Source organism: Astatotilapia calliptera, chromosome 2, assembly GCF_900246225.1.
Source record: "Astatotilapia calliptera chromosome 2, fAstCal1.2, whole genome shotgun sequence".
NCBI lineage: Eukaryota > Metazoa > Chordata > Actinopteri > Cichliformes > Cichlidae > Astatotilapia > Astatotilapia calliptera.
Window position 1 is genome coordinate 22,499,700 of NC_039303.1, and position 24,933 is coordinate 22,524,632.

At 42.6% G+C, this 24,933-nt stretch overlaps 1 long non-coding RNA gene across 1 annotated transcript; it reads right to left on the minus strand.

Moving 5' to 3' along the window:
- Positions 1-3,084: 3,084 nt before the first annotated feature.
- LOC113029187 (uncharacterized) lies at positions 3,085-12,976 on the minus strand. Its single transcript, XR_003273357.1, has 3 exons — positions 12,946-12,976; positions 5,729-5,811; positions 3,085-5,227 (listed from the first exon to the last, which is right to left on the minus strand). It is a non-coding gene; the product is annotated as an uncharacterized LOC113029187 (long non-coding RNA).
- Positions 12,977-24,933: the final 11,957 nt, after the last annotated feature.

Sequence of the window (24,933 nt, forward strand, 5' to 3'; positions counted from 1 at the left end):
CAGCAGCATGCTCCCATTCATCCCGTCTATAGGTGGTCCCATTTATTTACGTCTGGAGAGAGGCTTTAAAATGAGGCGATTGCAAATAAACTGAAACTCTAAGTGCATGTATTTAACCATGTTTAAACAAACTAGTGTAGGCCAAGAGAGGGAGGAAGAAAAAATGAATCTCTGCATGTGACACCAACCGGCAAGAGAGACTTTCATTTAAATCATTCAGGTGCCCTGTCATTGCATTTCTAATTTTAGTTTTAATCAGCGAGCTGATATATCTGCATTGTTAAATCAGAAACCTCATATACCTGTTAAGCCGGATCGTTAATCAAGTGATAATCATTCCAATATTCATTTTCTCCCTGGCATGAAAAAAGCCTCCCAGATACTTAGATATGTACACATGAGCACACACGCGCACGCGCGCACACGCACGCGCTCGCTTTTCCTCTCTCGCTAACACAAACATACACAGAGACGCGCTCACTCAAATCAGAGCTTTTCACCCTCACATGGCCTATTAAACAACACGTAATGGTGACCTTGGTTTCGCATAGAATATGAAATAAGCTGGGCTATTATTTCATTAATGCAGAGAACGTGTAGTCCTTCAAGCACTTTAGTTTCTGCCTTAACATTTAACCGTTCTTTATTGCTTGCTGACTAGGCTCAAGACAGCAAGGTCAATTACCAAGGGTTCCCCTCAGAAGGTGCTTTACCTGCCTCATCATTTTGCATACAGTCTTCAAAAAGTGACCATAACGACCCCTGTAAACGCCAGGCGGAGGGATCAAAGAGCTCATCGCTTGTTTTGACACACTACTGTTTTGTGATTTTTATTATTTTTTATTATTTTTGGCCAGTGCTGGGGAATAAAAATAAGCAGGGAGAGTGCTGTAAAAAGGTTTAACATCTTAGCGTGTTAAAATATTCCGCGTGTGACTCGAACAGAGGGTCACTACATGAAAAATGTTATAGACCACGTTATTTAAGGCTTCCGGAGAAGAATAGCAGCTTCCCCCTCAAGCAACATTTGAGGGAGACTAGGAGCTGTGTCTGCAGCTGGCACTGCAGTTTAAGTGCGTCCAGAGCAGAGGATTGTAAACAGCAAACACCCATCAAATTATTTGTATAGCCCCCCCTTAATGACACCGGGCGACACATCACTAATCCACCCTCTTCTCACCACCTCTCTCAAAATGCGTGCACGCGCACACAGGAACGTCACACACAAGTTGCCTCATAAATTTCTCACCTTGCACCATCTAAAGTAATCATACGGGGCCATGCATGACACACTCCCCCCAACACCCCTTCGGCCTCACACCCCTGTACTGACAGAACCTTAATCAAAGGTCACACCAGAGAGAGGGAGGGGAAAGAAATGCACCGCTCTAATTGTTACATGCCTAATTTAGTAGAACATTGCATAAGCTTTGGGCTGTTGTCTGCCATTGATTTATGTTATTGCAGCCCTATTGACTTTCACAACAGTATTCAGTGAGCTATTCCCTTCTAATGTTTACTACACTGGATCTGGCTATTACATCATAGACAATAACTTAAACAGCAATGTACCTACATGATAGGAGATGTTGCAAGATAAAAATGTTTGTCTCACTGGAAGCAGAACTGCCAGAGACCCCCTCATGCCTATGTAATGTAATGCTTCCAAAAAGGAATGATATTAGACGAATTTTTCAATTCGTCCTCAGACAACTACATCTGGCTCCTGCCACCCTACCCCAAGGCATTTGCTATACGAATTTGAAAAGCACACTCAGCTGACAGTTGCTTTTTTCCCCTTTTCTTTTTCCTGCTTGCGAATGCCCCATACACCCTGGAAACTAATTAACTGGACATTTACTTCTGTCGAGAGCCAGCGACTAAATGCCCAAAGTTCAGCTTCTCCGAACTCAAAAAGAAATCAGTCTTAAGCTGCCGTTAACAAAAATGTCACTTATGAAAAGCAAGGGTTTAATATGCGTCTCTGCTCACATTTATATGCGCACCATTCACAGCTTGAAACAACTTAATGGACTTTTAAGTAAAGAGAAGGCTTTACAAAAAAAAGACTGCACGCAATCCTTGAATTTTAATGTTTATTTTTCACGGGTGGTCTTGAAACACTCCTAAAATTTCCCATTTCTCTCTCTCGCTCTTTTTTGTTTGCTTTTGATGGGAGCCGCTGATTATTTTGCACATTTTCATTTGAACTTAACGAGGTCAGATGTGCACGCGAGGCTCGACGATGCTGCGAGGAAGATGGAGGTGAGGATGAATGAAGCAGGATATTGACTAAGATGCAACTTCCTGAATGAAAATAAAGAAATAAATGCCGCACTATTGATTTACTATTTAAGATTCCCATCGAACTTAACGCTTCCTACCTTGACACTAAAAGGGTGAGGACTTGGAAAATAGATGGAAATCCACTCAGGCTGAGTTCTGCCAGGTGGAAGCGCTATTCAATGCAGCATCTCAAACACAAATAGCTCGCTTTGACAGCGCTAAACATAACCCTCCACTCCCCCACCACCGCCACCCGCCCTGTTCAACACTCGATGACAAACATCCCTGGAGTCGAGCTTGTTGGCCCTGACTTCACCTGCTGCTGTTCTGATTGTGTTTGAGCAGGCCGCAGTGTTAGCTCAGCCTCTCACAACCCACTGAGAGCTACACCCTTTCTTACAGGATGCGGAAACGTTTCTTTATCCTCCTCTTGAACTTTATGTTACATTTATATGACTAACAAATATCCCTTTTTTGCAGAAAGCTCCCCACCCCACTCTAAACATGAATTGTGAAAGCAGCTCAGCAGCAGATCTGCACAATGAAGTCTCACCCCCGGTAATTTGCCTCAGGCTCCATGTGGTTTCAATCATTGTCAATCATTTAGTTTAATGCACTTCGGAAGACTGAAGAGGACCCGTGTCACCGCTCCGAGCTGCGCAGCCTCCTACCTCTTCTCTGAGCCGAAAGATAAAAAACAACAAACATGCACTCTAAATTGGTTCCTCTGAATATAATTACTATTCTCCGGGTAATTCCCCAACCACGCCCCCCCCTTTCCCTTTTCTTTTTCCCCCCTCTTCCATCTTTGCTCTCTTCAGATGTGCTCATTTGAATAGGAAGCAGGAATCATGTCCCTTTAATATATGATGTGTTTTCTTTCTTGGACAGTATTATGGAGCCCTTACAGAATAGTTGTAGGAATAAAAACGTCACTGAACATAACGCCCCGATATACTGTAGGACCGTAGACACTGACTATGCTAATGAACGCTCCGTGCAGCCTCATTATGAGCCGTGGAGAGAGCTCGTTTTTCTTGGCTATTTTCCCAATGAAGTATTGCTTGAGGTGGGAAACTGGGCAGAGGTCTATGGTGTGTGGATTGTAAAAGAAGGAAAAAAGAAATAGGGTAAATGAAGAGCGAGCGATCGTTAGTTGGTGTGATTTATATATATATTAAAGGTCGAAGTGTGTGTGCGTGTTTCGTGCATGCGTTGGCTATTTCGGTTTACCAGCTCTTGACAAATGAACAGCAAATTAGTTGTCTGTGGGCATTTTATGGACGTAATTATGGCTTGAGTTTCCCCGCCACTCCAGGGACCTCACGTGGTTTAAACTTAATTCCCATCCAGTTCAGAAGTGGGAAAACAGACATCCTGTGTATCCCTTTTATTTTTTCTTTAATGTGATGCACATGGCTAATAAATTAGATGAGTATGTATAACAATTTTATGCACAACTTTTCCAATTTTTTTTAATGTAATAAGCTCAGGGTCCTGAGACAAAAACTGAGCACGCCAATTAAGACACTCATCTTCTCCCTCTCTTCATCTTCTTCTGTTTTTTTTTTTTTTGGCTTTTTGCTACAGCCTCTTCTTCTCTCCTGATTATTTCTGATGCTGCAATCTCCTAGTCCTACCCCCCATTCCCCATCAGCATCTCAACCTCGTAATTAGCCGGCATTAATTAGATGCACTGGCATAATTGTTAATCATTGGTTACGCTGGAAACATCTTGGAGAATGAACAGAATGCCAAGTAAGGCACAAGGAGAAAAAAGGGAAAAAGGAAACACAACTTTGTAGCAGTGAGAGCGGGAAAGATAGACAGAGAGGTGGAAGATTGTGTGTAGATGGGAAAGCCTCAAAGAAAATGCAATCCAATGTGATTAATTCCCCAAGACCTCAGTTTCCCTACTTAAGCCCGTGGAGATGGCAGCAGCAGTGAGATGAGGTTGGTAATTCATTAATGGATCTGAGTCCTGATATTATTACTGCACGCACTCCAGAGGATGGTTTTGAGAGTTAAAACAAAGCTCGAAACCAAGCTAAGTCGTGGATTATAAACACTCATAAAGGCCACCGCGACGGATCGCTAAACTAGAAAGTCATGGGGATAGTTTGCTTATGGAGTCCCCTCGGCTCGCGGGCGCTGACTGCACCACTGCCTGTCCATCTCCGATTACCGTCTAATCGAATTCAGCCTCATGTCTGGCTGCTCCCGTGGGTCTGCTCTCGCGGTCGACTTCTGTGATAAAACATAAAAACAAGACACCGCCATTTCATTGTGGAACAAGTCAAAGGGGACGTCGGAGACCTGCATCGCCTCTCTTTAGTTATCTGTCTTTCTTTTGCTCCTTTTTATGTGCTCGTTTGCATTTTCCTCTCTGCGTTTGTCTCTCCTCCTCGCCCCGTCTGCCAGCGTGTTGAGGACGGCGGCAGAGTTTGGAAGTAGTCGACTGAGCTTTGGCTGTGTCATCAGGAGTCAGGCCGGCATCTTGCAGAGGTTACGTGGCTCATTCTTTATTCTCCGTGTCAACTGCCCGTAAATGTTTATAGCTTTGTGGTAAGACCTCAGCTATTCAAATTATCTTGTCACAATGCATCCCTGAGCAGGAATAAAGCCCTCCTTTATGGGAAACTGTAAACAGTCGCTGTGTGCTTCATGGGGAACAATACCCATTTATAAGAGTCCAGCAGAGGCCATGTCCAAAGGGGACAGTAAACTTTTCTCTGTGTTTTTTTCTTCCTGCAGCTTTCCCCTTTCTTCCTCCCTCCTCTGTTTTTTCCTGCCTTTTTCACCCTCCTTTCCCAGGGCTTGGCTGAGATCAGGCTGGGCTTTAATGAGAGCTGCTGCCTCAGTCTGAGCCCTCCTCTCTATGCAGCTCCATGAGCCTCGTAATCCGCCATCGATCCTTCCGTGAGTTGTTGCTGTCAGCTTTCTGAAATAACAGAAAGAAAAACAAAACGCCATTCCAATTAGTCCAGGTTATAATTGGGTATTATTACAGTGCTGGAGCAGGACTTGGCAGAGCGAGACACATGTCATCGTCCCCCTTCCCACCCCACCCCTCGCAGCAAAGCCCCTCCGAGAGGTCGGGAGTGACACGGTGCCCTTCTTGCCAGCCCACATCCTGACCTTCTTGCCAGCTCATATCCACAAGCAGAAAAGCTCTCGCTGCCACAGCTCACGACACAGAGCCAAGTAAGCACTCCATTTAAATGTGACTGTAATCCTAATTACACACGGACAACCGTTCGGTAAGAGATTGCTTCCTTGCTTTTATATAAACGTGTACCTCTAAAGAAATGGACTTTGCTTGGCAGAATGTCTGCTGACTTGCTCAAAAAAGCTCAAGGACAGTGGAGGGAGATAACCACTCCAAGGAGGAGCAGTGTTACAATATGCCTCTCAAAGCTTTTGTCCCATCAGTCTGTCTCACCTTTGAGTAACACCTTTGTCGCCAGACAACTTCTGATTCTTTGCTCTGCCTTCACGGTGCTGAAGTTGCACAATGGAGTGAATCTGAATAACAAAGAGGGGCAGTTAACGAATGAACCTCACATTCATTTTCCTCGGATAATAGCCGCGCAGGCTAATATGTGGTATCATTCATTTATTAGGCTTTTTTCTACAATAAACGCCAGTGAATCCTGGTCGGTGCTGCTATTTTTATTATTTTATCACCCCTGAAAAATATGAGAAATCAGACAAAATTGTTTCAGCAAAAAATAGGAGTAATTTTGCAAAGTTTGAAACCAAACTGATTTTGCAGTTTGCTTGAATTTCATCTCAGATTCCAGGAAAAATAATCCTCAGAATAGTTGAATTACTGGACGAAGCCAGAAAAAAACAAACGCACGGCCTTCCAGGATCCAAAGCCAGTGAAAATAAGTAACATTTGGTACAAAAACTCACAAGTGTTAGAGAGGCTTAAATGAGTCTTCACACTCCTCTCTGAAGTGTATTCAGAGAATTGAATTACACCCCTCTGGAGAGACGGAGTGGAGAGAGGAGAGCGTGGGGGTGGAGGGGGGGCAAGAGACAGAGACGGAAAAAAATGGAGACACTGAGCGAAATTGGAGTTTGCTTTGCGTTGTGTGGCTAACAATGTGGAAATACAGTTTTCTGGCACTGAAAAGAGCAAACACCAGGAGTATCAGCTCACAATCGAGCCGAGGCTGGCGGTGTTACTGTACCGTGCGTTGCTATGGCAACAGCTAAACCAAGTGATGATGTGAGGTAGCCTGATTGTCACAAACACGGTCACCGAGACCTGGCTGTCAAGCTGCTCGGGTGGAGAGGAAGAGGGGGGTGAAAGCACTCAGAGCACTTACAGAGGCTGTTCTTTTCCCTCGGTTTACCGTAGCCTTATCCCTCCAACTGCCAAGCCCGGCTTCGTGAAGGAAAGGCCGACTACTCCACACTTTTATGCCATGTCTGAAGCAACCTGTGTAAATCTGTGTGGGCTGTTTGAAGCGCCTCTGATTTGTAGCATCAGGTCTTCTGAGACTTTGATGTCAGAGAAACGGGGGGGGGGGGGGGGGGGGGGAGTAGCGAGTGCAGTGTAGCTGTGCCATTAAAAATAGTTTTCCTGACTTTAATGTGCTGATTAATTATTCTGTGTGAAAAAAGAGCCTTTCTGTTTCCTTCTCAGTAGCTATGGAGCCGCAGACCATGAAGGTGTTTAATAAAAAACAAGGGAGCGACTGATGATCTTTGTCCCTGCTGTCCCAGGGGGAGGTAGGCGATGGGCAGCGGCCACCTGCTACTGGGAGCACTGCACTTTACTGGTGCCATGAAAAAACAGAGGCAGCTCTCCACAGGCCAATCAAACTATACTAACAGCTGGCCAGCTGCCCTCCTCAGCCATGCTCTCTTTCCATCTCTGTCTCTCTGTCTCAGTTTGTCCCTTTCTCTGTGCATCTTTCACTCAACCCCCGCCACAGTCCTTTCTCATCAACCAGTGGTGTGATAGCACCGCAGAGGAGCATCTCCGTCGCTCTACTCCCTTGGCTACAAATATTTACTGTGGTGTCCTGATTTATTCTGGGTTAATTAGTGAAAGTTAAATAGCTATCATCGGCATGATTCTGAAAAAACACAAACTCGGACATGCACGCACACATGTGTGCTGACAACTGGCTGTCTCACACAAGCTCGACGCCAGCTACTGACCTGCCCTCTAGCCCCCAAAGGCATAATGTGGTTTATTATAGACATGTGAAGACTTAATTAGATGTGTATAATGCATGCCGTCCAGGGACTGCTTGCTGTAGTGCTGTATAAAACCCAGGCTGTGTTTAAAACTGGCTGTGTTAACAGTCTGCATTAGTAAATCTCTTTGTGTTGTGTTAGTGACGAGAGGCAGCTTGGTGGTACTGCTTGTGCCTCATTATGACAGACATATGTGGCTTTACTAGCAAAGAGAGGAAGAGTAGTAGGGAACACTTCAGACACACATCTTCTGTTTTTGAATAATTGGCTCTCTATACAGTAAGGAAAACTGAACTGTATGAGAATCTATAAGTAATGAGCGTTATCATAAAACAAATACAACCTGACACACCTTCTGGCTCACTATCTGACAACTCCAGCAGCGACAGCTGCCACATCTGAATATGTGTAGAATCTCTTTCCTTCAATCCCAGCTCACAAAGAAGTTTCTGCATCTCTGGCAAATCATTCGGCCAGGCTCTGTGCCCCTGCCCTGGAGAAAGCCGTAAAGATTAGCCGTTAGATTACAATCTTTACTACAAACAGTCTTTCCAAGGGAGAGTGGGTGAAAGAGCAGGCCAAAGCTGTGCCGATGAGGGAGATTAGCCCAGGCCTAAACAAGAGGGACAAAACAAATCCACTCAAATGAAGAGGCCGGTCACACAAAGGGAAGAGGTGGGAGACTGTGTAAAAAATGGAGGGATGTTGTTGACTCTGGGAAATGTTTATGGCTTGCAGTGGGCATAAAACTTGAGTCAGAGCTTTTGTGAACAGAAACAAAAAGAGAGGGAATCAATAAATCCATGCAGGTTCACAGTAACACCAGATTCTCTGACATTTGTCACAGGCATTATTGGCCTTTTGGACAGCACTATGACCCTGGGTCACATCGCTGACCCTTTGTTCATCTCTGTCATCGGAAACGTGCAGAAGCCACACAAAGTGCAGACTGTCATAGAAACAAATGTTTCCTCTAGGTGTTCTTCCATGTTTTATGTTTTATAGAATTTCCATAAATCCCACGGCAAGACCTAAGCAATCTGTTAGCCTATCTCACTTCTCACTCAGAGCTCGCTATTCTTGCAGCCCCAAGCTCAGTTGTTCCTCCTAAAGTAGGACACAAATTCATTTTGCCACATACAGCCCAGTGTGACCAGTAAAATGGCTGCGTAATAACTTGCCCCCATAATTTCCCCCCCTTCCTTTTAGTATGAACAGATGGTGACCGGTCTGAGATGTCTCGAGAAATATGCAATTGCAGTTGTTTTCCTCAGTCAGAAATAATACCATCAGAGAAACTCATCCTCAGCTTGGTTTGGTATGGGTAGGCTGTGGGTAATGTCTTTGTCAGTAAGAAAGGCTGTAAAACTGACATAATTAGACCTCTGGCTCAATGTAATTAACAGTTTAGATAGTCACTTTGATGACATGAGCCATTCTAATGAGTTGCAACACAGTGCTTTCTGGTGCAAAATACAGTGACAAGTCCAAAATAAGCCCCCACCCCCAGCAGTTTTCGCACTTTGCAAAGCCATATAGTGACTGGACAGTTTTCCCAGTTTTATATGCTCCACGCCGTCGAGCTACAGAAACATCACATTTAGGGTTGCCAACTCCCTGAAAAATAAATAAGGGACACCTCGTGGCCAGGGCCAGTTGTCTTCACCCTTCCCAGTGTGGTAGCTCTTTTTTTGTGTGTGAAATTATTTTTTTAACCATTTGACTTGAAGTTGATTTAAGCAGATGCATATTCTTTGTGATATGACCATATGGGAAACAAATGATCATTTAGCCATTTATTTTTAGCTCAAAATGACAACATTAACACAATAAAACAGGTCTCTTTCTTAAACAGAAGCCTGTCATGCTTAACTTTTGAGAATATAAGTAAATCTTTCTTTAAAAGCACTCTGTCCTGCTTAACTTAAAATAATAGAAAACAATAGAAAGAAAAATATTCTTGTAACAGTGCACATTTAGTGCATTTAGTACAATTGGCTTCAGTTGAGGTATTATTTCAGCTTTTCTAATGCTAATCAGCTGCTCCTGTTTGTAAACCCACTTGTTCCCATGATTACGCACCATAACTCATCATCATTATTCATCTATGTATTACTTTTATGTATTAGTGATCTATTTGTTGTAATCATCTATCCTTGCAGTTGTTTATTACACAAAATAAGTTATATTATCACACTTCTGGCCACATAGCGCTGATATTCACTGCACATGCCCATAGTAACTTTTTCCAGCCAGGTGTTTTCCTTTTCCCATTCTTCCCTTTCTCTGAGGGGAACAAACATTGCTGCTCTAATGCTGGGCTTACACTGTGCGATTTTTGGCCCATTTTGAGACGATTTTTGAGTCGTGCGACCGATTTGGTGATCAGACCGATTTTGGCCTTCATCGTGCGTCGTGTAGTATACGTGGGGTAACGAGAAGCGATTAACACCTCACGACCAGCTCCCGATCATCAATCGCTCGTGACGTGTCACCGCAGCCGCTCACACTGCTCACGCGCAAACACATAAACGTCGGTGAAAAAGACGGTGTTCTGGACACAAGCGATGGAGGCACAACTTGTAGAACTTTGGAAAGCTCATCCGAGCCTTTTCGATGTGGCATCACAAAATGATCACGACCACAACAACCGTGAAAATAGTTGGATTTACACTGCTGCTTAATCACAGCTGCCTGATCAATGTTTTTCATTAGCAATTTAGCAAAGTTGATGGTGGTGGTGTGTCTGTGTGAGTGAGAGACAGAGAGGGAGAGAAAGCGAGAGAGAGCGACAGATTTTCTGTTATAACCTTTATTTTATGGAGGCACAGTGTGAGCACTCAGGTCGCATCAGAGCATCGGGCGAGTCAATCGTGCAGTTTGAAAATCGCACAGTGTATGTCCAGCTTTAGGTGTACTGTCGTCCGAGACTTGCACCGCAGTGTCGGCGTTTGTTTCCCTGTTGGCCATGCTTCTTGTTGTGGTCATCTGTCGTCTTCCGGTATTTTCTCCGCAAGCGACCTTTCCTCGACCAATGAGATGAGCGGTAATCTGAATTGTCATACTCGAATTGTCATAAGTGTGCTGTCAGCTCATTGGTCACAAAGCAGGAGAGGGGCTGGGAATTATGTTTTCAAACAAAGTGTTAATTCCATAAACATTTATAGACTACTTTTGATTCTCACTGTATTACGGGACAAAGTGCGTCCCTTATTAGCTCAATACGGGACGTGTACTTTTGTTTCGAAATACGGGACGATTCCGTATTTTAAGGGACGGTTGGCAACCCTAATCATATTTCTTCTGTTAATTTCCTAAGACAGCTTGGCTCTGCAGTTTCTTTATGAAATTATATTTACTTAAGAGTAAATAGTGCATTTTGTGCAGCTGAGGATAAATGCACAAACCAGCAGTAAATATTTACAGCACAACACTAGTGTGTGGATTGATCGAGCAATATGTGGCTGTGTATTGTCATTTAATATAGTTTAGATGATATTAAACTTTAGGCTCTAGCTGCAATAGTTGTTAGAAAAATTGTTGCTTTGGTCTTTAAATGTGATTTGTTTACTGTAAAGTAGAAATAATGTACAATACTGTGTCACCCATCCATCCATTTTCTTCCACTCATCCGAGGTCACAGGGTTATCCAGGCGTGCACCAATGTGTTCCCAGACCAGCAAAGAGATATAATCTCTCCAGCGTGTCCTGGGTCTGCCCCAGGGCCTCCTCCCAGAGGGTCATGCCTTTCTCATCCTTGTTTGATGCCTGAAATCACCTCAACCGGCTCCTTTCGATGTGGAGGAGTAGCAGCTGTACTCTGAGCCCCTCTTGAACGGCTGAGCTCCTCACCCTAACTCTAAGGGAGAGGCCAACAACGCTTCAGAAAAAGCTCATTGATGTTTCGGTCATTGCCCAGAACTCGTAGCCACAGGTCAGGGTAGGGACGTAGATCGACTGGTAAGTTGAGAGCTTCGCTTTTCCACTCAGCTCTCTTTTCATCATGATGGACCGGTATAAAGTCCGCAACACTGCAACCCTAATTTTTTATATTTTTGTTTCGAAGGAGCCATGCTTTCTAGTTATTTTTCTTTTTTTTTGTTGTCTAAAATACTTGTCTAAAATTTCTGAAGGTCTTTTAAAGTTCTTCTTTGGAAATTGGCTGCTTTTTCCACTGATTTTCAGTCCATTGATTTTACCTGACCATTTTCACAGGAATGTTTTTGTTGGTAAAGCCACTTAACACTGACCTATGAATCATTTATGCATAAACAAGGCATGGGATGAACCAATGTTGTGTCTACACATTACAGACAGCAAAGGACCAATTTTAAATTCAGTCACTTTGTTACTAGCAGCTTGTAATAAAAACACATTATTTGTTCCCATTTCTTTAGATTAGCCTATGAAAATGCCAAACATAACACAGTATGACAGACACAAAATAGTCTTTTGGCACCAACAAAGTGAGTCCAAAAATGACTATTACCTGAAACCTTCGCATATCTCAGCATGGTGTGCACAGTGTCCTTACAGAATGTGAAGAAACAAAAAGGACAAAAGAAGTGGCAGGACTAAAAAAAAACTTCTTCAGCAGATAAAGTCATATTCTGAAGTAACAGGAAAAAATCAAGCAAAGACCTGACACAGGAAGTGAGAGATGCAGCTGGTGCTTCAATTGATCGATCTACTGCTCGGCGAAGCCTCATCAGAAAAACGGCTGCCAAGAAGCCATTTTTAATGAACGGAAACAGGACGAAAAGGCTCAAGTATGCCAAATATCACAAGAACTGGACTGAAAATCAGTGGCTACAGGTTCTATGAAGTGATGAGACCAAATTTGACATTTTTGGTTCAAGTTATCAATATGTGCAGAGGAAGTCAGGGCAGCAGTACAACAGTAAGTGTCTGCAGCCTTCTGTAAAACACGACACAGCCTATGTCAAAACCACCTTTAGATTTTGATCCACAGTATAATATCATCTGGAGGGAGTCTGCTCCATTTTTCAGGATGACAATGATCCCATGTAGTAAAATCATACCTGAATAGAAAAACACAATGAAACAAGCAGAAAATGTCCTTCATGAAGCCTGGAGTCTACTGAAAGAAATTAAAAGAAAGCTTGCGTAAATTTGAGCTGTAATATTGACTTTCAGGCTTGTTATGAACCAACTCTGTTTTTTACAGTGGCCCTGAGAGGCCAAACGAACTGCAACTTAAGAAAACACCAGCAATAAGAAAAACACTGCAAAAGCACACAAAACACAACGGAAATAGGAAAAAAATGATTTCCAAAAAGCACAAGGGAAGTGTTTCTGGGGAGAAAATAACCCGACGGACCAGTTGCAGGAACCAAAACATGCTAGGCAAGTGTTTTAATCTCATGATTCATATAATACTGATGACGGATTTTAGGCTAATAGTTAGGCTAACACACTTACCTCTCATCTTTTCTTTCCTCACAAAACCGACAGATCCTCCACTTCTTGTGTCTCCCAGCGCAATTCTTAGCATATTGGTTCCTGCAACTGGTCCGTCGGGTTATTGTCTCCCCAGAAACACTTCCCTTGTGCTTTTGGAAATATGTTTTTTTTTTTTTTCCCGATTTCTGTTTTCTTTCTTCTTATTTCGTTTTTCCTATTTCCGTTGTGTTTTGTGTGCTTTTGCAGCGTTTTTCTTATTGCTGGTGTTTTCTTAAGTTGCAGTCCATTTGGCCTCTCAGGGCCACCGTAGTTTTTCCTCATATGTCGTACGTATGGTTGCATATTTAAATAAATCTTTGCACGTATTTCTTAAAATATAAAGAAATGTGGGTTGACTCAAGACTTTTGTGCAGTACTGTATGTATGAGTAAGAAATCGCTGAGTCATTTATTACACGTCTTTGCTCACATTCTGTTTTGCCTTACTGTGTAATAAGTTCATGCTTAGTTCTTTTTTTAATGCATTTATTATGTTTACAGGTTATATGAACTTCTGTAATACCTATAATGTTTCCGACATCAGTACTTCTATATCTTTACGGTCACACAATGGCTCTATGTAAGTGCCGAGTGGGGAGCCCACACAAGATAATTACTTAAATAAAAATAGAATTTAATAAAAAGAAAACCACAGACACCAAAGAGGGATGATGTCAGGTAGATGGAGAAGAGAGAGAGAGCAAATGAAAACATGGAGCAGCTTTTATAGAGGAAGGCCCAGGTGAGCTGCAGTCGCTTATGACTCTATGCTATCAGCCACTTGCTGTTCAAAGTAGATAAAGTCCACCTCAGTTTCCCTTCATTGTCTTTTAGCTCATTAACTGAACAATCCCTGCTTGCAAAATCTGTCTGTCTGTCCGTCTGTCTAGCCTAATTTCAGATATGCACTTCTCTTCCAGTTGAACGATGGAAATTTTGCTTCACTTTTCAGTAAACAAACTAGTTCATTACTTAAAGCTAAGCACAGTTACAAAGTTGGAGCAAACAAATTCCAGCAGTGTCTCTCAGCAACAAATTGACATTTAATCTGTTGTCACTTTGTAATTTAATTTCAAACGCTGAGAGCTCAGATACCTAATCCAAACTGACTGTGTGTCCCGCTCTCAAATGAGTTTGCATACAGTTTCTATCATCGCAACAATAGTGACTAAATGAGGCAAACATGACCCTGCGAGCACAAACAGACAAACTCCCATCATTGCTTTCACAGGTGTGTGTTTATGATTGCAAGTATGTGTGTGCGAGTATGTGTGTCTGAGCATGGCCTGGAAGTGACTGCTGGCTGTTTTGCTGTATGAGCATGCGAAAGCTGCACCCATTCATTACCCTGTAAATACAGCCTGAGCCAGAACTATTATTTAGTTGTGGGATAAAACCGTGAAAGCAGCTGGTGAATTTGAGGATTTACCAAACACTAGAGCGAGTCGACAGAAAGGTAGTGTCCTCTTTTTAATATGTGATTATAAAGTGTACCGATTGAAATGGCAAAAGTAATGGCGAAGCATTGTCAGTAAATATAATGTTGCCTTCTGATTGAAAAAACAAATGCATTTTCAGGGTAAATGTGTATGTTGCAAACTCTCCTCAAGAAACCTGATTTTCAGTTTTAGTTTTTGCATATGTTTTACATCTTACCGCGCTTCCTCCTGCATGATCTCTCTGTCTCTGTACACTAACCCAGTGGATTTTAGATTAATCACGTGTTGATTGAAGTGCAGACTTTCAGCTTTGAGTCAAGACTTTAAACCAAAGTGTTGCATTAACTGTTCAGGAATTACAGTTATTTTTGTACACAGTCCCTATATCAAGAGGCACAAAAGTAACTAGACAAACAAACATATTCTTAAATACAAGAATTGTTTTTTATGCATTGGATGAAAATCCTTTGCAGTCAATAACTGTCTGAAGTCTAGAACCCATGGACATGAACAAATGTTGTGTTTCCTCCCTAGAGATGCCCTGCCAGGCCTTCACAGCAGCCACCTTCAGCTGCTGCTTATTTGTTGGTCTTTCTGCCTTCAGTTTTGTATTTAGCTACTTTTGGCTGCTCCCTTGTCACAAGGGGTCACCACAGCGGGTAGCTCAGCATGTTTGATTTGGCAGTTTTTATACCGGATACACTTCCTGACATAGCCCCCCCCCAAAAAAAACATGCTCTATTGGGTTGAGATCAGGTGACTGATTTGGCCGTTGAAGGATATCTTTTGCAGTATGCTTTGGGTTATTATGTATTTGCACTGAGAAGCCCTGTATGACCAGTTTTACAGCATCTGGCTGAATCTGAGCAGAAAGTACAGATTACATAGTTCATAGCTGCTTCTATCACCAGTCGCATCATCAATAAACATTAGTGAGCTGCTATCACTGGCAGCCATACATGACCAGGCCATAACATTACCTCGGCCATGTTTCACGGATGATGTGCTATCTTCCCGAGCCGTTTCTCTCCCTCGCTGTACTTTTCTCTTCCATTCAATCTGTCCAAAGATGTTTTCCCAACTTTTGAAGCAAAGCCTTCTCACTCTTGAGTGTAACTGGTGGTTTGCACCTTGTCATAAACAGCCATCACTTGACTGTAGATCTTGGCATTGACCTATTCGAGAATGTGTTTGACTTGGTTAGTTATTGTGAAGAAGTTTTTTCTGCCTATCCAAGGAAATAACACTGCAATTATCCACTTTAGTTTTCTTCCGTGGTCTTTCAGGCCTTTTAGTGCTACTGAACTAGTCAGTGTGTTTATTGTTTTTAAGACTATACCAGACTTTTGAGTTCTTGTTCTCTCTGATAGGGTTGTTTTGGTTTCTTAGTGTAATGATAGTTGCTCTCACTTGCTCCGAACCTCATACTGAAGGTTCCAGTGAAATGGTACCAAATACAATTTTAAAAATTGTGATGAAATCCAAATAATTAATCGGCTTGATTTGTCATGGAATATCAAGGGAACAGGCCTCACTTCACCATGAAACTATCTGTCAGTCAACTGTCCGACTGGTTTTGAACCTCTGAATTTGAGGACTGATTTAAAATAATTCTTCTGAGAGTTCACATCCTCATACAGTGGGGCAAAAAAGTATTTAGTCAGCCACCGATTGTGCAAGTTCCCCCACTTAAAATGATGACAGAGGTCAGTAATTTGCACCAGAGGTATACTTCAACTGTGAGAGACAGAATGTGAAAAAAAAATCCATGAATTCACATGGTAGGATTTGTAAAGAATTTATTCGTAAATTAGGGTGGAAAATAAGTATTTGGTCACCTCAAACAAGGAAAATCTCTGGCTCTCACAGACCTGTAACGTCTTCTGTACGAAGCTTTTCTGTCCCCCACTCGTTACCTGTATGAATGGCACCTGTTTGAACTCATCATCTGTTTAAAAGACACTTGTCCACAGCCTCAAACAGTCAGACTCCAAACTCCGCCATGGCCAAGACCAAAGAGCTTTCGAAGGACACCAGGAAAAGTATTGTAGACCTGCACCAGACTGGGAAGAGTGAATCTACAATAGGCAAGCAGCTTGGTGTGAAAAAATCAACTGTGGGAGCAATCATCAGAAAATGGAAGACATACAAGACCACTGATAATCTCCCTCGGTCTGGGGCTCCACGCAAGATCTCATCCCGTGGGGTCAAAATGATCATGAGAACGGTGAGCAAAGATCCCAGAACCACACGGGGGGACCTGGTGAATGACCTGCAGAGAGCTGGGACCAAAGTAACAAAGGTCACCATCAGTAACACACTACAACGGCAGGGAATCAAATCCCGCAGTGCCAGACGTGTTCCGCTGCTGAAGCCAGTGCATGTCCAGGCCCGTCTGAAGTTTGCCAGAGAGCACATGGATGATACAGCAGAGGATTGGGAGAATGTCATGTGGTCAGATGAAACCAAAGTAGAACTTTTTGGTATAAACTCAACTCGTCGTGTTTGGAGGAAGACGAATACTGACTTGCATCCCAAGAACACCATACCTACTGTGAAGCATGGGGGTGGAAACATCATGCTATGGGGCTGTTTTTCTGCCAAGGGGACAGGACGACTGATCTGTGTTAAGGACAGAATGAATGGGGCCATGTATCGTGAGATTTTGAGCCAAAACCTCCTTCCATCAGTGAGAACTTTGAAGATGAAACGAGGCTGGGTCTCCCAACATGGCAATGATCCAAAACACACCGCCCGGGCAACAAAGGAGTGGCTCCGTAAGAAGCATTTGAAAGTCCTGGAGTGGCCTAGCCAGTCTCCAGACCTCAACCCCATAGAAAATCTGTGGCGGGAGTTGAAAGTCCGTGTTGCTCGGCGACAGCCCCAAAACATCACTGCTCTCGAGAAGATCTGCATGGAGGAATGGGCCAAAATACCAGCTACTGTGTGTGCAAACCTGGTAAAGACCTATAGTAAACGTTTGACCTCTGTTATTGCCAACAAAGGTTATGTTACAAAGTATTGAGTTGTGTTTTTGTTATTGACCAAATACTTATTTTCCACCCTGATTTACGAATAAATTCTTTACAAATCCTACCATGTGGATTCATGGATTTTTTTTTCACATTCTGTCTCTCACAGTTGAAGTGTACCTCTGGTGCAAATTACTGACCTCTGTCATCATTTTAGGTGGGGGAACTTGCACAATCGGTGGCTGACTAAATACTTTTTTGCCCCACTGTATCTGGAAATGATTTTGGCTTTTCTGCTACTTTTTCGTCATTCTGCTCAGCAGTATTTTTTACTTTGTTTAGTGTTTCGCCTCTAGACAGAAACACAGCAGCTCACACAGACTTCTTATGGTGTTCTGCTGCAAACTTCGTAAATTTATATACTTGGGGTATATAAGTGGGGTGGCTGTAGCTCAGGTGGCAGAGCAGGTCAGCCACTAATCAGAAGGTCGGTGTTTCGATCCCAGGCTGCCTCCTGGCTGCATGCTAAATATCCTTGGGCAGGATACTAACCCCATGTTTGCCTACTGGTGGTGGTCAGAGGGCCCGGTGGCGCCAGTGTGCGGCAGCCTCGCCTCTGTCTGCGCGCCCCAGGGCGGCTGTGGCTACAATGTAGCTGCCATCACCAGTGTGTGAATGGGTGAATGACTGAATGTAGCGTAAAGCGCTTTGGGGTCCTTAGGGACTAAGTAAAGTGCTATAAAAAAATGCAGGCCATTTACCATACTTATAACAGGTCCAACTAATCACAAATAGTGAGGAGAAATTAAAATGCATCCCAAATAAGAATCAGACTCAGAAGGTTAAAATCATGCATTTTTCAAGAATTCAAGCTCCCTCACTTCATTGTCTATTTATTCATAGCTGATAATTTCGTTATTCTGCCTCTGCTTAATGATGCATTTGAGGTGACTTTTTGGAAATGCCATTACTGTTTGCTCTGCTCCAGTCGCAGATAGAGATGATAAATCAGTTCATCCGTACGAACCTTTTAGAAATATTCTGTCTGTAAATCTGATCAGTGAGTGTTCGATTTTATTTGAGTTTACACACAAGTTGGAGGCTCAACTGATGGAACTGCATTCGAATGCTCAGAGATTTGATTTTCTCACACTTGCACCTATACTGCAGACATTAATGTTGTTAAAAATGCGAACCTTCAAAACATCCTTTCTTTTTAATTCTAAGATGAGAACAATTTATTTGTCTGTCACTAGGTTGAATTTCTTTGGCCTTTGGACTGTTGGTTGAAAACAAAAAAGCAATTTGAGATTCATGTTTTGTTCACCATCATTTTGAAGACTAAATTGTTGGCTTAGCAGGGTAAATGTAATGCTTATAAACAGTTTATTTGGACTTCAGTGACTCGTATATATTTATTCACATTTTTTGTGTGTATACACCAATCAAGCACAACGTTATGACCACTGGCAGTTGAAGCACATAACACTTTTATCTCTTCGTCATGGCATCTGCTAGTGGGTGGGTTATATTAGGGAGCAAGTGAACAAATCTTCTTCAAAGTTTGTGTTAGAAGCAGGAAAAATAGGTAAACTAAAGCTTTCCAAAACTCCAGCTCTTGGGGGGTGTTCCTGGTCTGCAGCGGTCAGTATCTATAAAAAGTGGTCCAAGGAAGAAACAGATGCATGTGGTGAGTGAGGGTTGGAAGCAGGTCCGGTAATTCGATCAAACAGACAAGCTCAAACCTCGTCTGCCCAGCAGGTTCTGAGAGAAAGCTGTCAGAATACTAGTGATGGGATTTCCGGCTCTTTTTAGCGATCCGGCTCTTTCGGTTCGGCTCACTAAAAAGAGCCGGCTCTTTCGGCTCCGAACCGGCTCTTCAGGTTGTTTTGTTGCTTTAATTTATTTATTATTAACAATAATATAAAATTATGCATAAAAGGAATTACTAATGTAAAAAAAAAGTGGTTTTATTTATATATGTTTATATATAAATATATGCGGTGGCCCCTAGAGACAAAACACGTACAAACTCCAAAACACATTTCTAGCATGAACTGAACTTCCAAAGCAGAGCTACTAGATCACTTAAATTACACAATTGAAAGCATGTGTGTATTGTTTGTGTATTTATACACAGGCACTCATATATATTCAAATAATTTAAAAAAAAGTTCATTTACCTGTTACTACCACACACCAAATCCGGTCGTTGGTACTTGCTGGCTTGTGTAGCCACAAGATAACAAAAGTTCAACACTGCGCCTGGCATCCTGGAGCAATTCTGTTGTCTTTTGTACGTGTTTTGAGTTTTTATGTGCTTCTGAGTTTTTATGTGCTTCTGAGTTTGTACGTGTTTTGGAGTTTGTACGTGTTTTTACGTGTTTTGGAGTTTGTACATGCTTCAGAGTTCGTACGTGATTTGAAGTTTGTATGTGCTTTGTCTCTAGGGGCCACCGTAAATATACTTTTATTTATTCACTCCACATAAAATGTAATAAATAAATCATATAATACAAAAATCAACTATTTACATTTCAACTTTTAACTATTTAAATTTTCAGCTTTTTCCTTTTACAAATTTAAAGTGAAAACAACACTGCAAACCACAACACAATTAAATATAAATTATAATATTAAAACAAGAAGAACATGCATATTCTCTGTCATATGGACCTGCATGAATAAACTTTCTGAATCCTTTATCATCTGCAACGTTAAATAGTTGTGGATGATTACTATACCTTTCTAATGTGATGTTGTTGTCCCTGGCTCTCTTTCTCTCTCTCTCTCCCTCTGGCTCTGTTCCTGTGCTACTGAGTATAACTACCGCCCCTCCCCCCTCTGCCCAGCGTAAAGCACAAGGCTCGAGTGCAGAGTGAAGCGAAAAAAAGTGCGAGAGAGAGAGAGAGGGTGAGAGAAAGAAAAAAAAAAACCCCACGTGACGGCTCGCGATAAGGAGCCGGCTCGCGCCGTTCACGTCAAAGAGCCGGCTCTAAGAGCCATTTCGTTCGCGAACGACCCATCACTACAGAATACAGAGAGTATCACAGTTTGTTGAGTATGGGGCGGCAGACCAGTCAAGGTGCCCATGCTGACCTCTGTCCATCAAAAGCACCAGCAATGAGCATGTGAGCCTCAGAACTGTGGCCAGGTGTGCGTGCATGGCTTACCCTGGGGATAGGTGCACTATGGGAAAAAGGCAACCCAGTGGAGGCAGTGTGATGGTTTGAGTAAAGTTCTCCTGGGAAACCTTGGGTCCTGCCATCTATGTGGATGTTACTTTAACACGTACCACCTACCTGAGCGTTATTGCAGATAATAAACACCCTTTCGTGGAAACTATTCCCTAAAGGCCGTGGCCTCTTTCAGCAGGATAAAACAGCCGGCCACAAAGTAAAAAGTTTCAGGAATGGGTTGAAGAGCACAACAACAAGCTTGAGGTGTTGACTTGTCCTCCAAATTCCCCAGATTTCAATCCAATTCAGCATCTGTGGGACAAACATGTCTGATCCATGGAGATCACACCTCACAACTTACTCGACTGAAAGGATCTGTTGCTATCATCTTGGTGCCAGATACCACGGCACACCTTCAGAGGTCTAGAGGAGCCCGTGCCTCAATGGGTCAGAGCTGTTTTGGCAATATTAGACAGATGGTTCAAATGTTATGAGTTATACACAAAACAAATACATTGAAAGAAAGTAGTTGATCAGATTAGTCAATGTTGTAATAATAACTGTTTCTCAGTTATAATCCCGGTTGTTAATATTAAGTAATGCAGAAAATCGAGCAGATATTCATGAAAAACGATTTTATGATAATGTAATAAGGATATACAATCAAATTTTTCCTAATTTTTTACATTATTTTTTGTAGAGATTGTGAAACCTGCTATTAACTACCTCATACTGTAACGACACACTTGACAGAGTGAATCTGATGAAATAACAATTATTATTATATAAGGGTCTAGGATCCTTTACCGCTTACTGAGTATTGTGACTGTAGCTTTCATCCTTAGGGCAGCACCCTGTAAGAGAAGCACTGCAGTGTGAGGGGGTATTTATCAGCTTCCCTTTTGGACTAAACAGAGAGAGGTTTTCCAAGGTCTTAGCGCTGAATTGCTTCTGTCAACATACTGTAAATGCAAGCATGGTGGGATATTGGCAAACAAAGGATAACTTCAGCATTCACCTTCATGGTTCCACTGAAACAAAGTTGACCGTTTCAGACTGGAATCAGAAAATAAACTCATCTGCCGAGCAGGTTTCACAGACCAGAATGTCATGTCTCTTTTGGTTTCTCGGCCGTGCTTTGATGGCCGTCTCTGAGGAGCACTGAATGAGCTGTTGATTAGATTAATAAGGCAACAGACTAAATGTGGTGATGTGTTTGGTTTACAGGTCATTCCCAGAGCCCCTCTCACTCTGCGGTCGCTGTACAGGACCAGCCAGCGAAGCCATTTGTTCTTACCGCAGATGCTGATAGGTCCCTTGGGTACCGGCGTGGTTGTCTTACTGCTACCACAGGCAGGCGGTCATGTTGCAGGGAGATTTCTCCTGCTTTCCCTCTTTCTCACATCTGCGTGTCTGACAGTGGCATCTTATAAAGTCTGCACAGAACACATTAAATCATGTGGGACAATTTTGAAGCTGCTGCTAGCACTGCCCGAGCGCTGGTTCCCTTTGATATTTCATCACAAGAACTGAAGTGCAAAAACTTTAAACATGGATTTCTAATATCCTGGTGTTGTTATTGCCTCGCTGTTATCGAGGTCCACTGAGGCTGTGTAAAACATTACTCTATGAGATAATGGAATAATGTCTCACGCTAGCCTCATTTCTTTCCCTGTATAATCACTGATATGACGTGATATAACACGACAAATGAAAAATATCACATTTCAAAGCAGGCAACATCTCGCATTTATCATTGTTTCAGGGAATACCCATAGGGTGAGCCGTGGTGCTTACCTGAGACTGTAGCCTATTGATCTCAGCTGGCAACGCTAACTGTGCTCTATTCATCCTGTTCTGGCTGAGCTCTCGCACAAACAGAGCCGTCAGTCACTGTCTCAAAGCAGCATTGGCACCACCTTTGACATAAAGCTAACAATATCATTTGTCTCTTAAGTCACTCTGCCGCATACTTATTTAGGGGCAATTGTGGAAGAACGCGCTCGCATTTTGCTTCTAAAGATGCAGAATTAAATTTAAAGTTTAATTAAGCAGTAATGAAACTTCAACTGGCGTCTGCATAACCCATGTTAAGCTCTACTTGTGCTCACAGCAGCCGTTTAAAGGATTCAGACCTGAATTATCATATTGAAGCAGCACTGCCTGCATGTAAAAAAAAAAAAAAAATGCATGATACACTGGCAGCTGCTAATTTATGCTAAGCAATGTAACAGACCGCAGATGAGCGTGCTGTGTACACGCGGCTTCTTGGTGGCGCGTGGCAGGTGTGATCCCTGTAAGCATTCTGCTCAAGGTCAGAGCATCAACGTCCCCGCGTTAGGGATCGGGATCAGCGCTTCTTTCTGCAGAAGCAAAATCAGGAAATAATATTGACACCTTAAACAACTGATGAATTCATTCGGAGCTCAAGAAAAATCCATCCCAAATGATTTGCCCATCAGTAAAAACCAGAATGTGGGCATTAATAATTCATCCAGAATCAGAGGGAATTGATCCATAAAGCTGGCAGAGTCTTCGCAGACAGCAGGGTTGGAGATTTTCTCCTTAACGCACGTGCTGTAGACTTGCAACTATACCTTTTTCTTTACATCTACATGTGTACGCTCCAACCCAAAAAGAAACACACACAAAAAGCGGAACTATGCGGGCGTTGTAACAAGATGTACATGTCCCCATACGTTAACGTCAGGATGACTTGCATTATTAAATAAAATAACGAGGATGGGTGAAATGCCACAGAGGTATCGGGTATCAGGTAAGTGTTTGCGTTTCCTTCCTGAATATATTCAGCAATGCCCCATTTCTGCAGCAGTTAAATGGTGCCTCACTGTCTTGGTTTCCGTGAGCTTTCGCTTTGAATTGAGTTTATCCAATTATCTTGCAGGTGTGACATCACTGAAGCTGAAGAAAGTCTAGGAGGCAGAGAGAGCGCTGCCGGTTGAATGAGAGATAAGCAAATGAAAAAGATGCAAATGGAGAAAAGTTATTTTGAATTTTTTTTTCTGAATGTCTAAGCTAATTGGTCGCTAGAGAGAAGATGCTGATGCAGAGGTTTCGAGGCGTGCTGCAAAGCCACCCACTCTATGACTCGCACAAAAGCTCAGAGGCGAGCTTGCGCGCACACAATGCACACAAACTCATAAATGCATCTGCCACATCTCCCGTTAACACCCCGCTCTGCTCGCCTAACAATACTCTATTCTACCTTAGCTCACTCTGGGTTGCATTAGACATCACCTTGTTTTGTCTTCTGCATCATTTTCCTCAGTCTCAGCCCTCTTTTTATGTTTTTTTTGTTCCGTGTATGTTAAAAGCTAACATTAGCATACCAGAATGTCCTGCTTTTGTCCTCTTTTGTGAAGCATTTCCATCTCTCACCTGCCATTAGGCAACATGATCTGTCTGCCTGAGTCACATTTTACACAAGGGAGACTGTTCTCTACACACCCCATTAGAGACTAGGAAATAGCCCCCAATATGTCTAGGACACTCTGTGCAGAACATATGCACCCTCGCTCTCTTGCCTCACATCCACACACACACACACATTTACACAGTTATTCACTCAGGAAGCCTGCTGTTCCTTCAAAATAGTCACTGTTCGGTTGATAAAGATGCAATAAAATAAAGCAAAACAAAATGAGCGGAGGCATAATGAGCTGCAGAGGGAGTGGAGGACACCTGTTTGTTTATACAATCTTTCACAAATACAGTGCAGCTAATCACCTGAGGTGCTGCTGGGGTGACGCATATCTGCATCACAATGGAGGGGTCGGCCCGCATTAAACACAGAGGACAGATGCCGTTCCATTTTGCTTTGGCTTTTCGATTTTAATGCCTGTTTTCTTTTTTTCTCTCTCTCTCCACCGAGACGTAGATGCAGATGTTCTACATTGTGCTGCACCTGCATTTCCACCCCAGCTCCTGCTTGCCAACCATCAAAAAGCAGCCAGACTGAATGTACTCACAATGATCCAAGTAAAAAAAAAAAAACAACCTCCCCCATCAAAGAAGGGAAAGTAAGACATCAAAAACACTTTCAATCTCACCTCAATTTTCTCTCAATCGTTGTCTGCAAAGCAGTTCTCCTCTATCAGAAATAAAGAGAATCCTATTACATATTTCTTACTTTTACTGGCTCTGTTGCCTCTGACGCCCTTTCAATAGCTGTAGTTACCACTTTATTTGCTGCCTCCATAAAGGTGACTTATAAGCTATTATCACAAGGCTGGCAAGAAACGTCAATACAAGATTAAAAGGTGTGAGCAGAGAATGGGACAGACTTCATTAAAGTTGATGCAGAGCTGCAAACACCTATTGATATGTGAAAGACAAGAGTGATAGTCGAGAGGTTCGG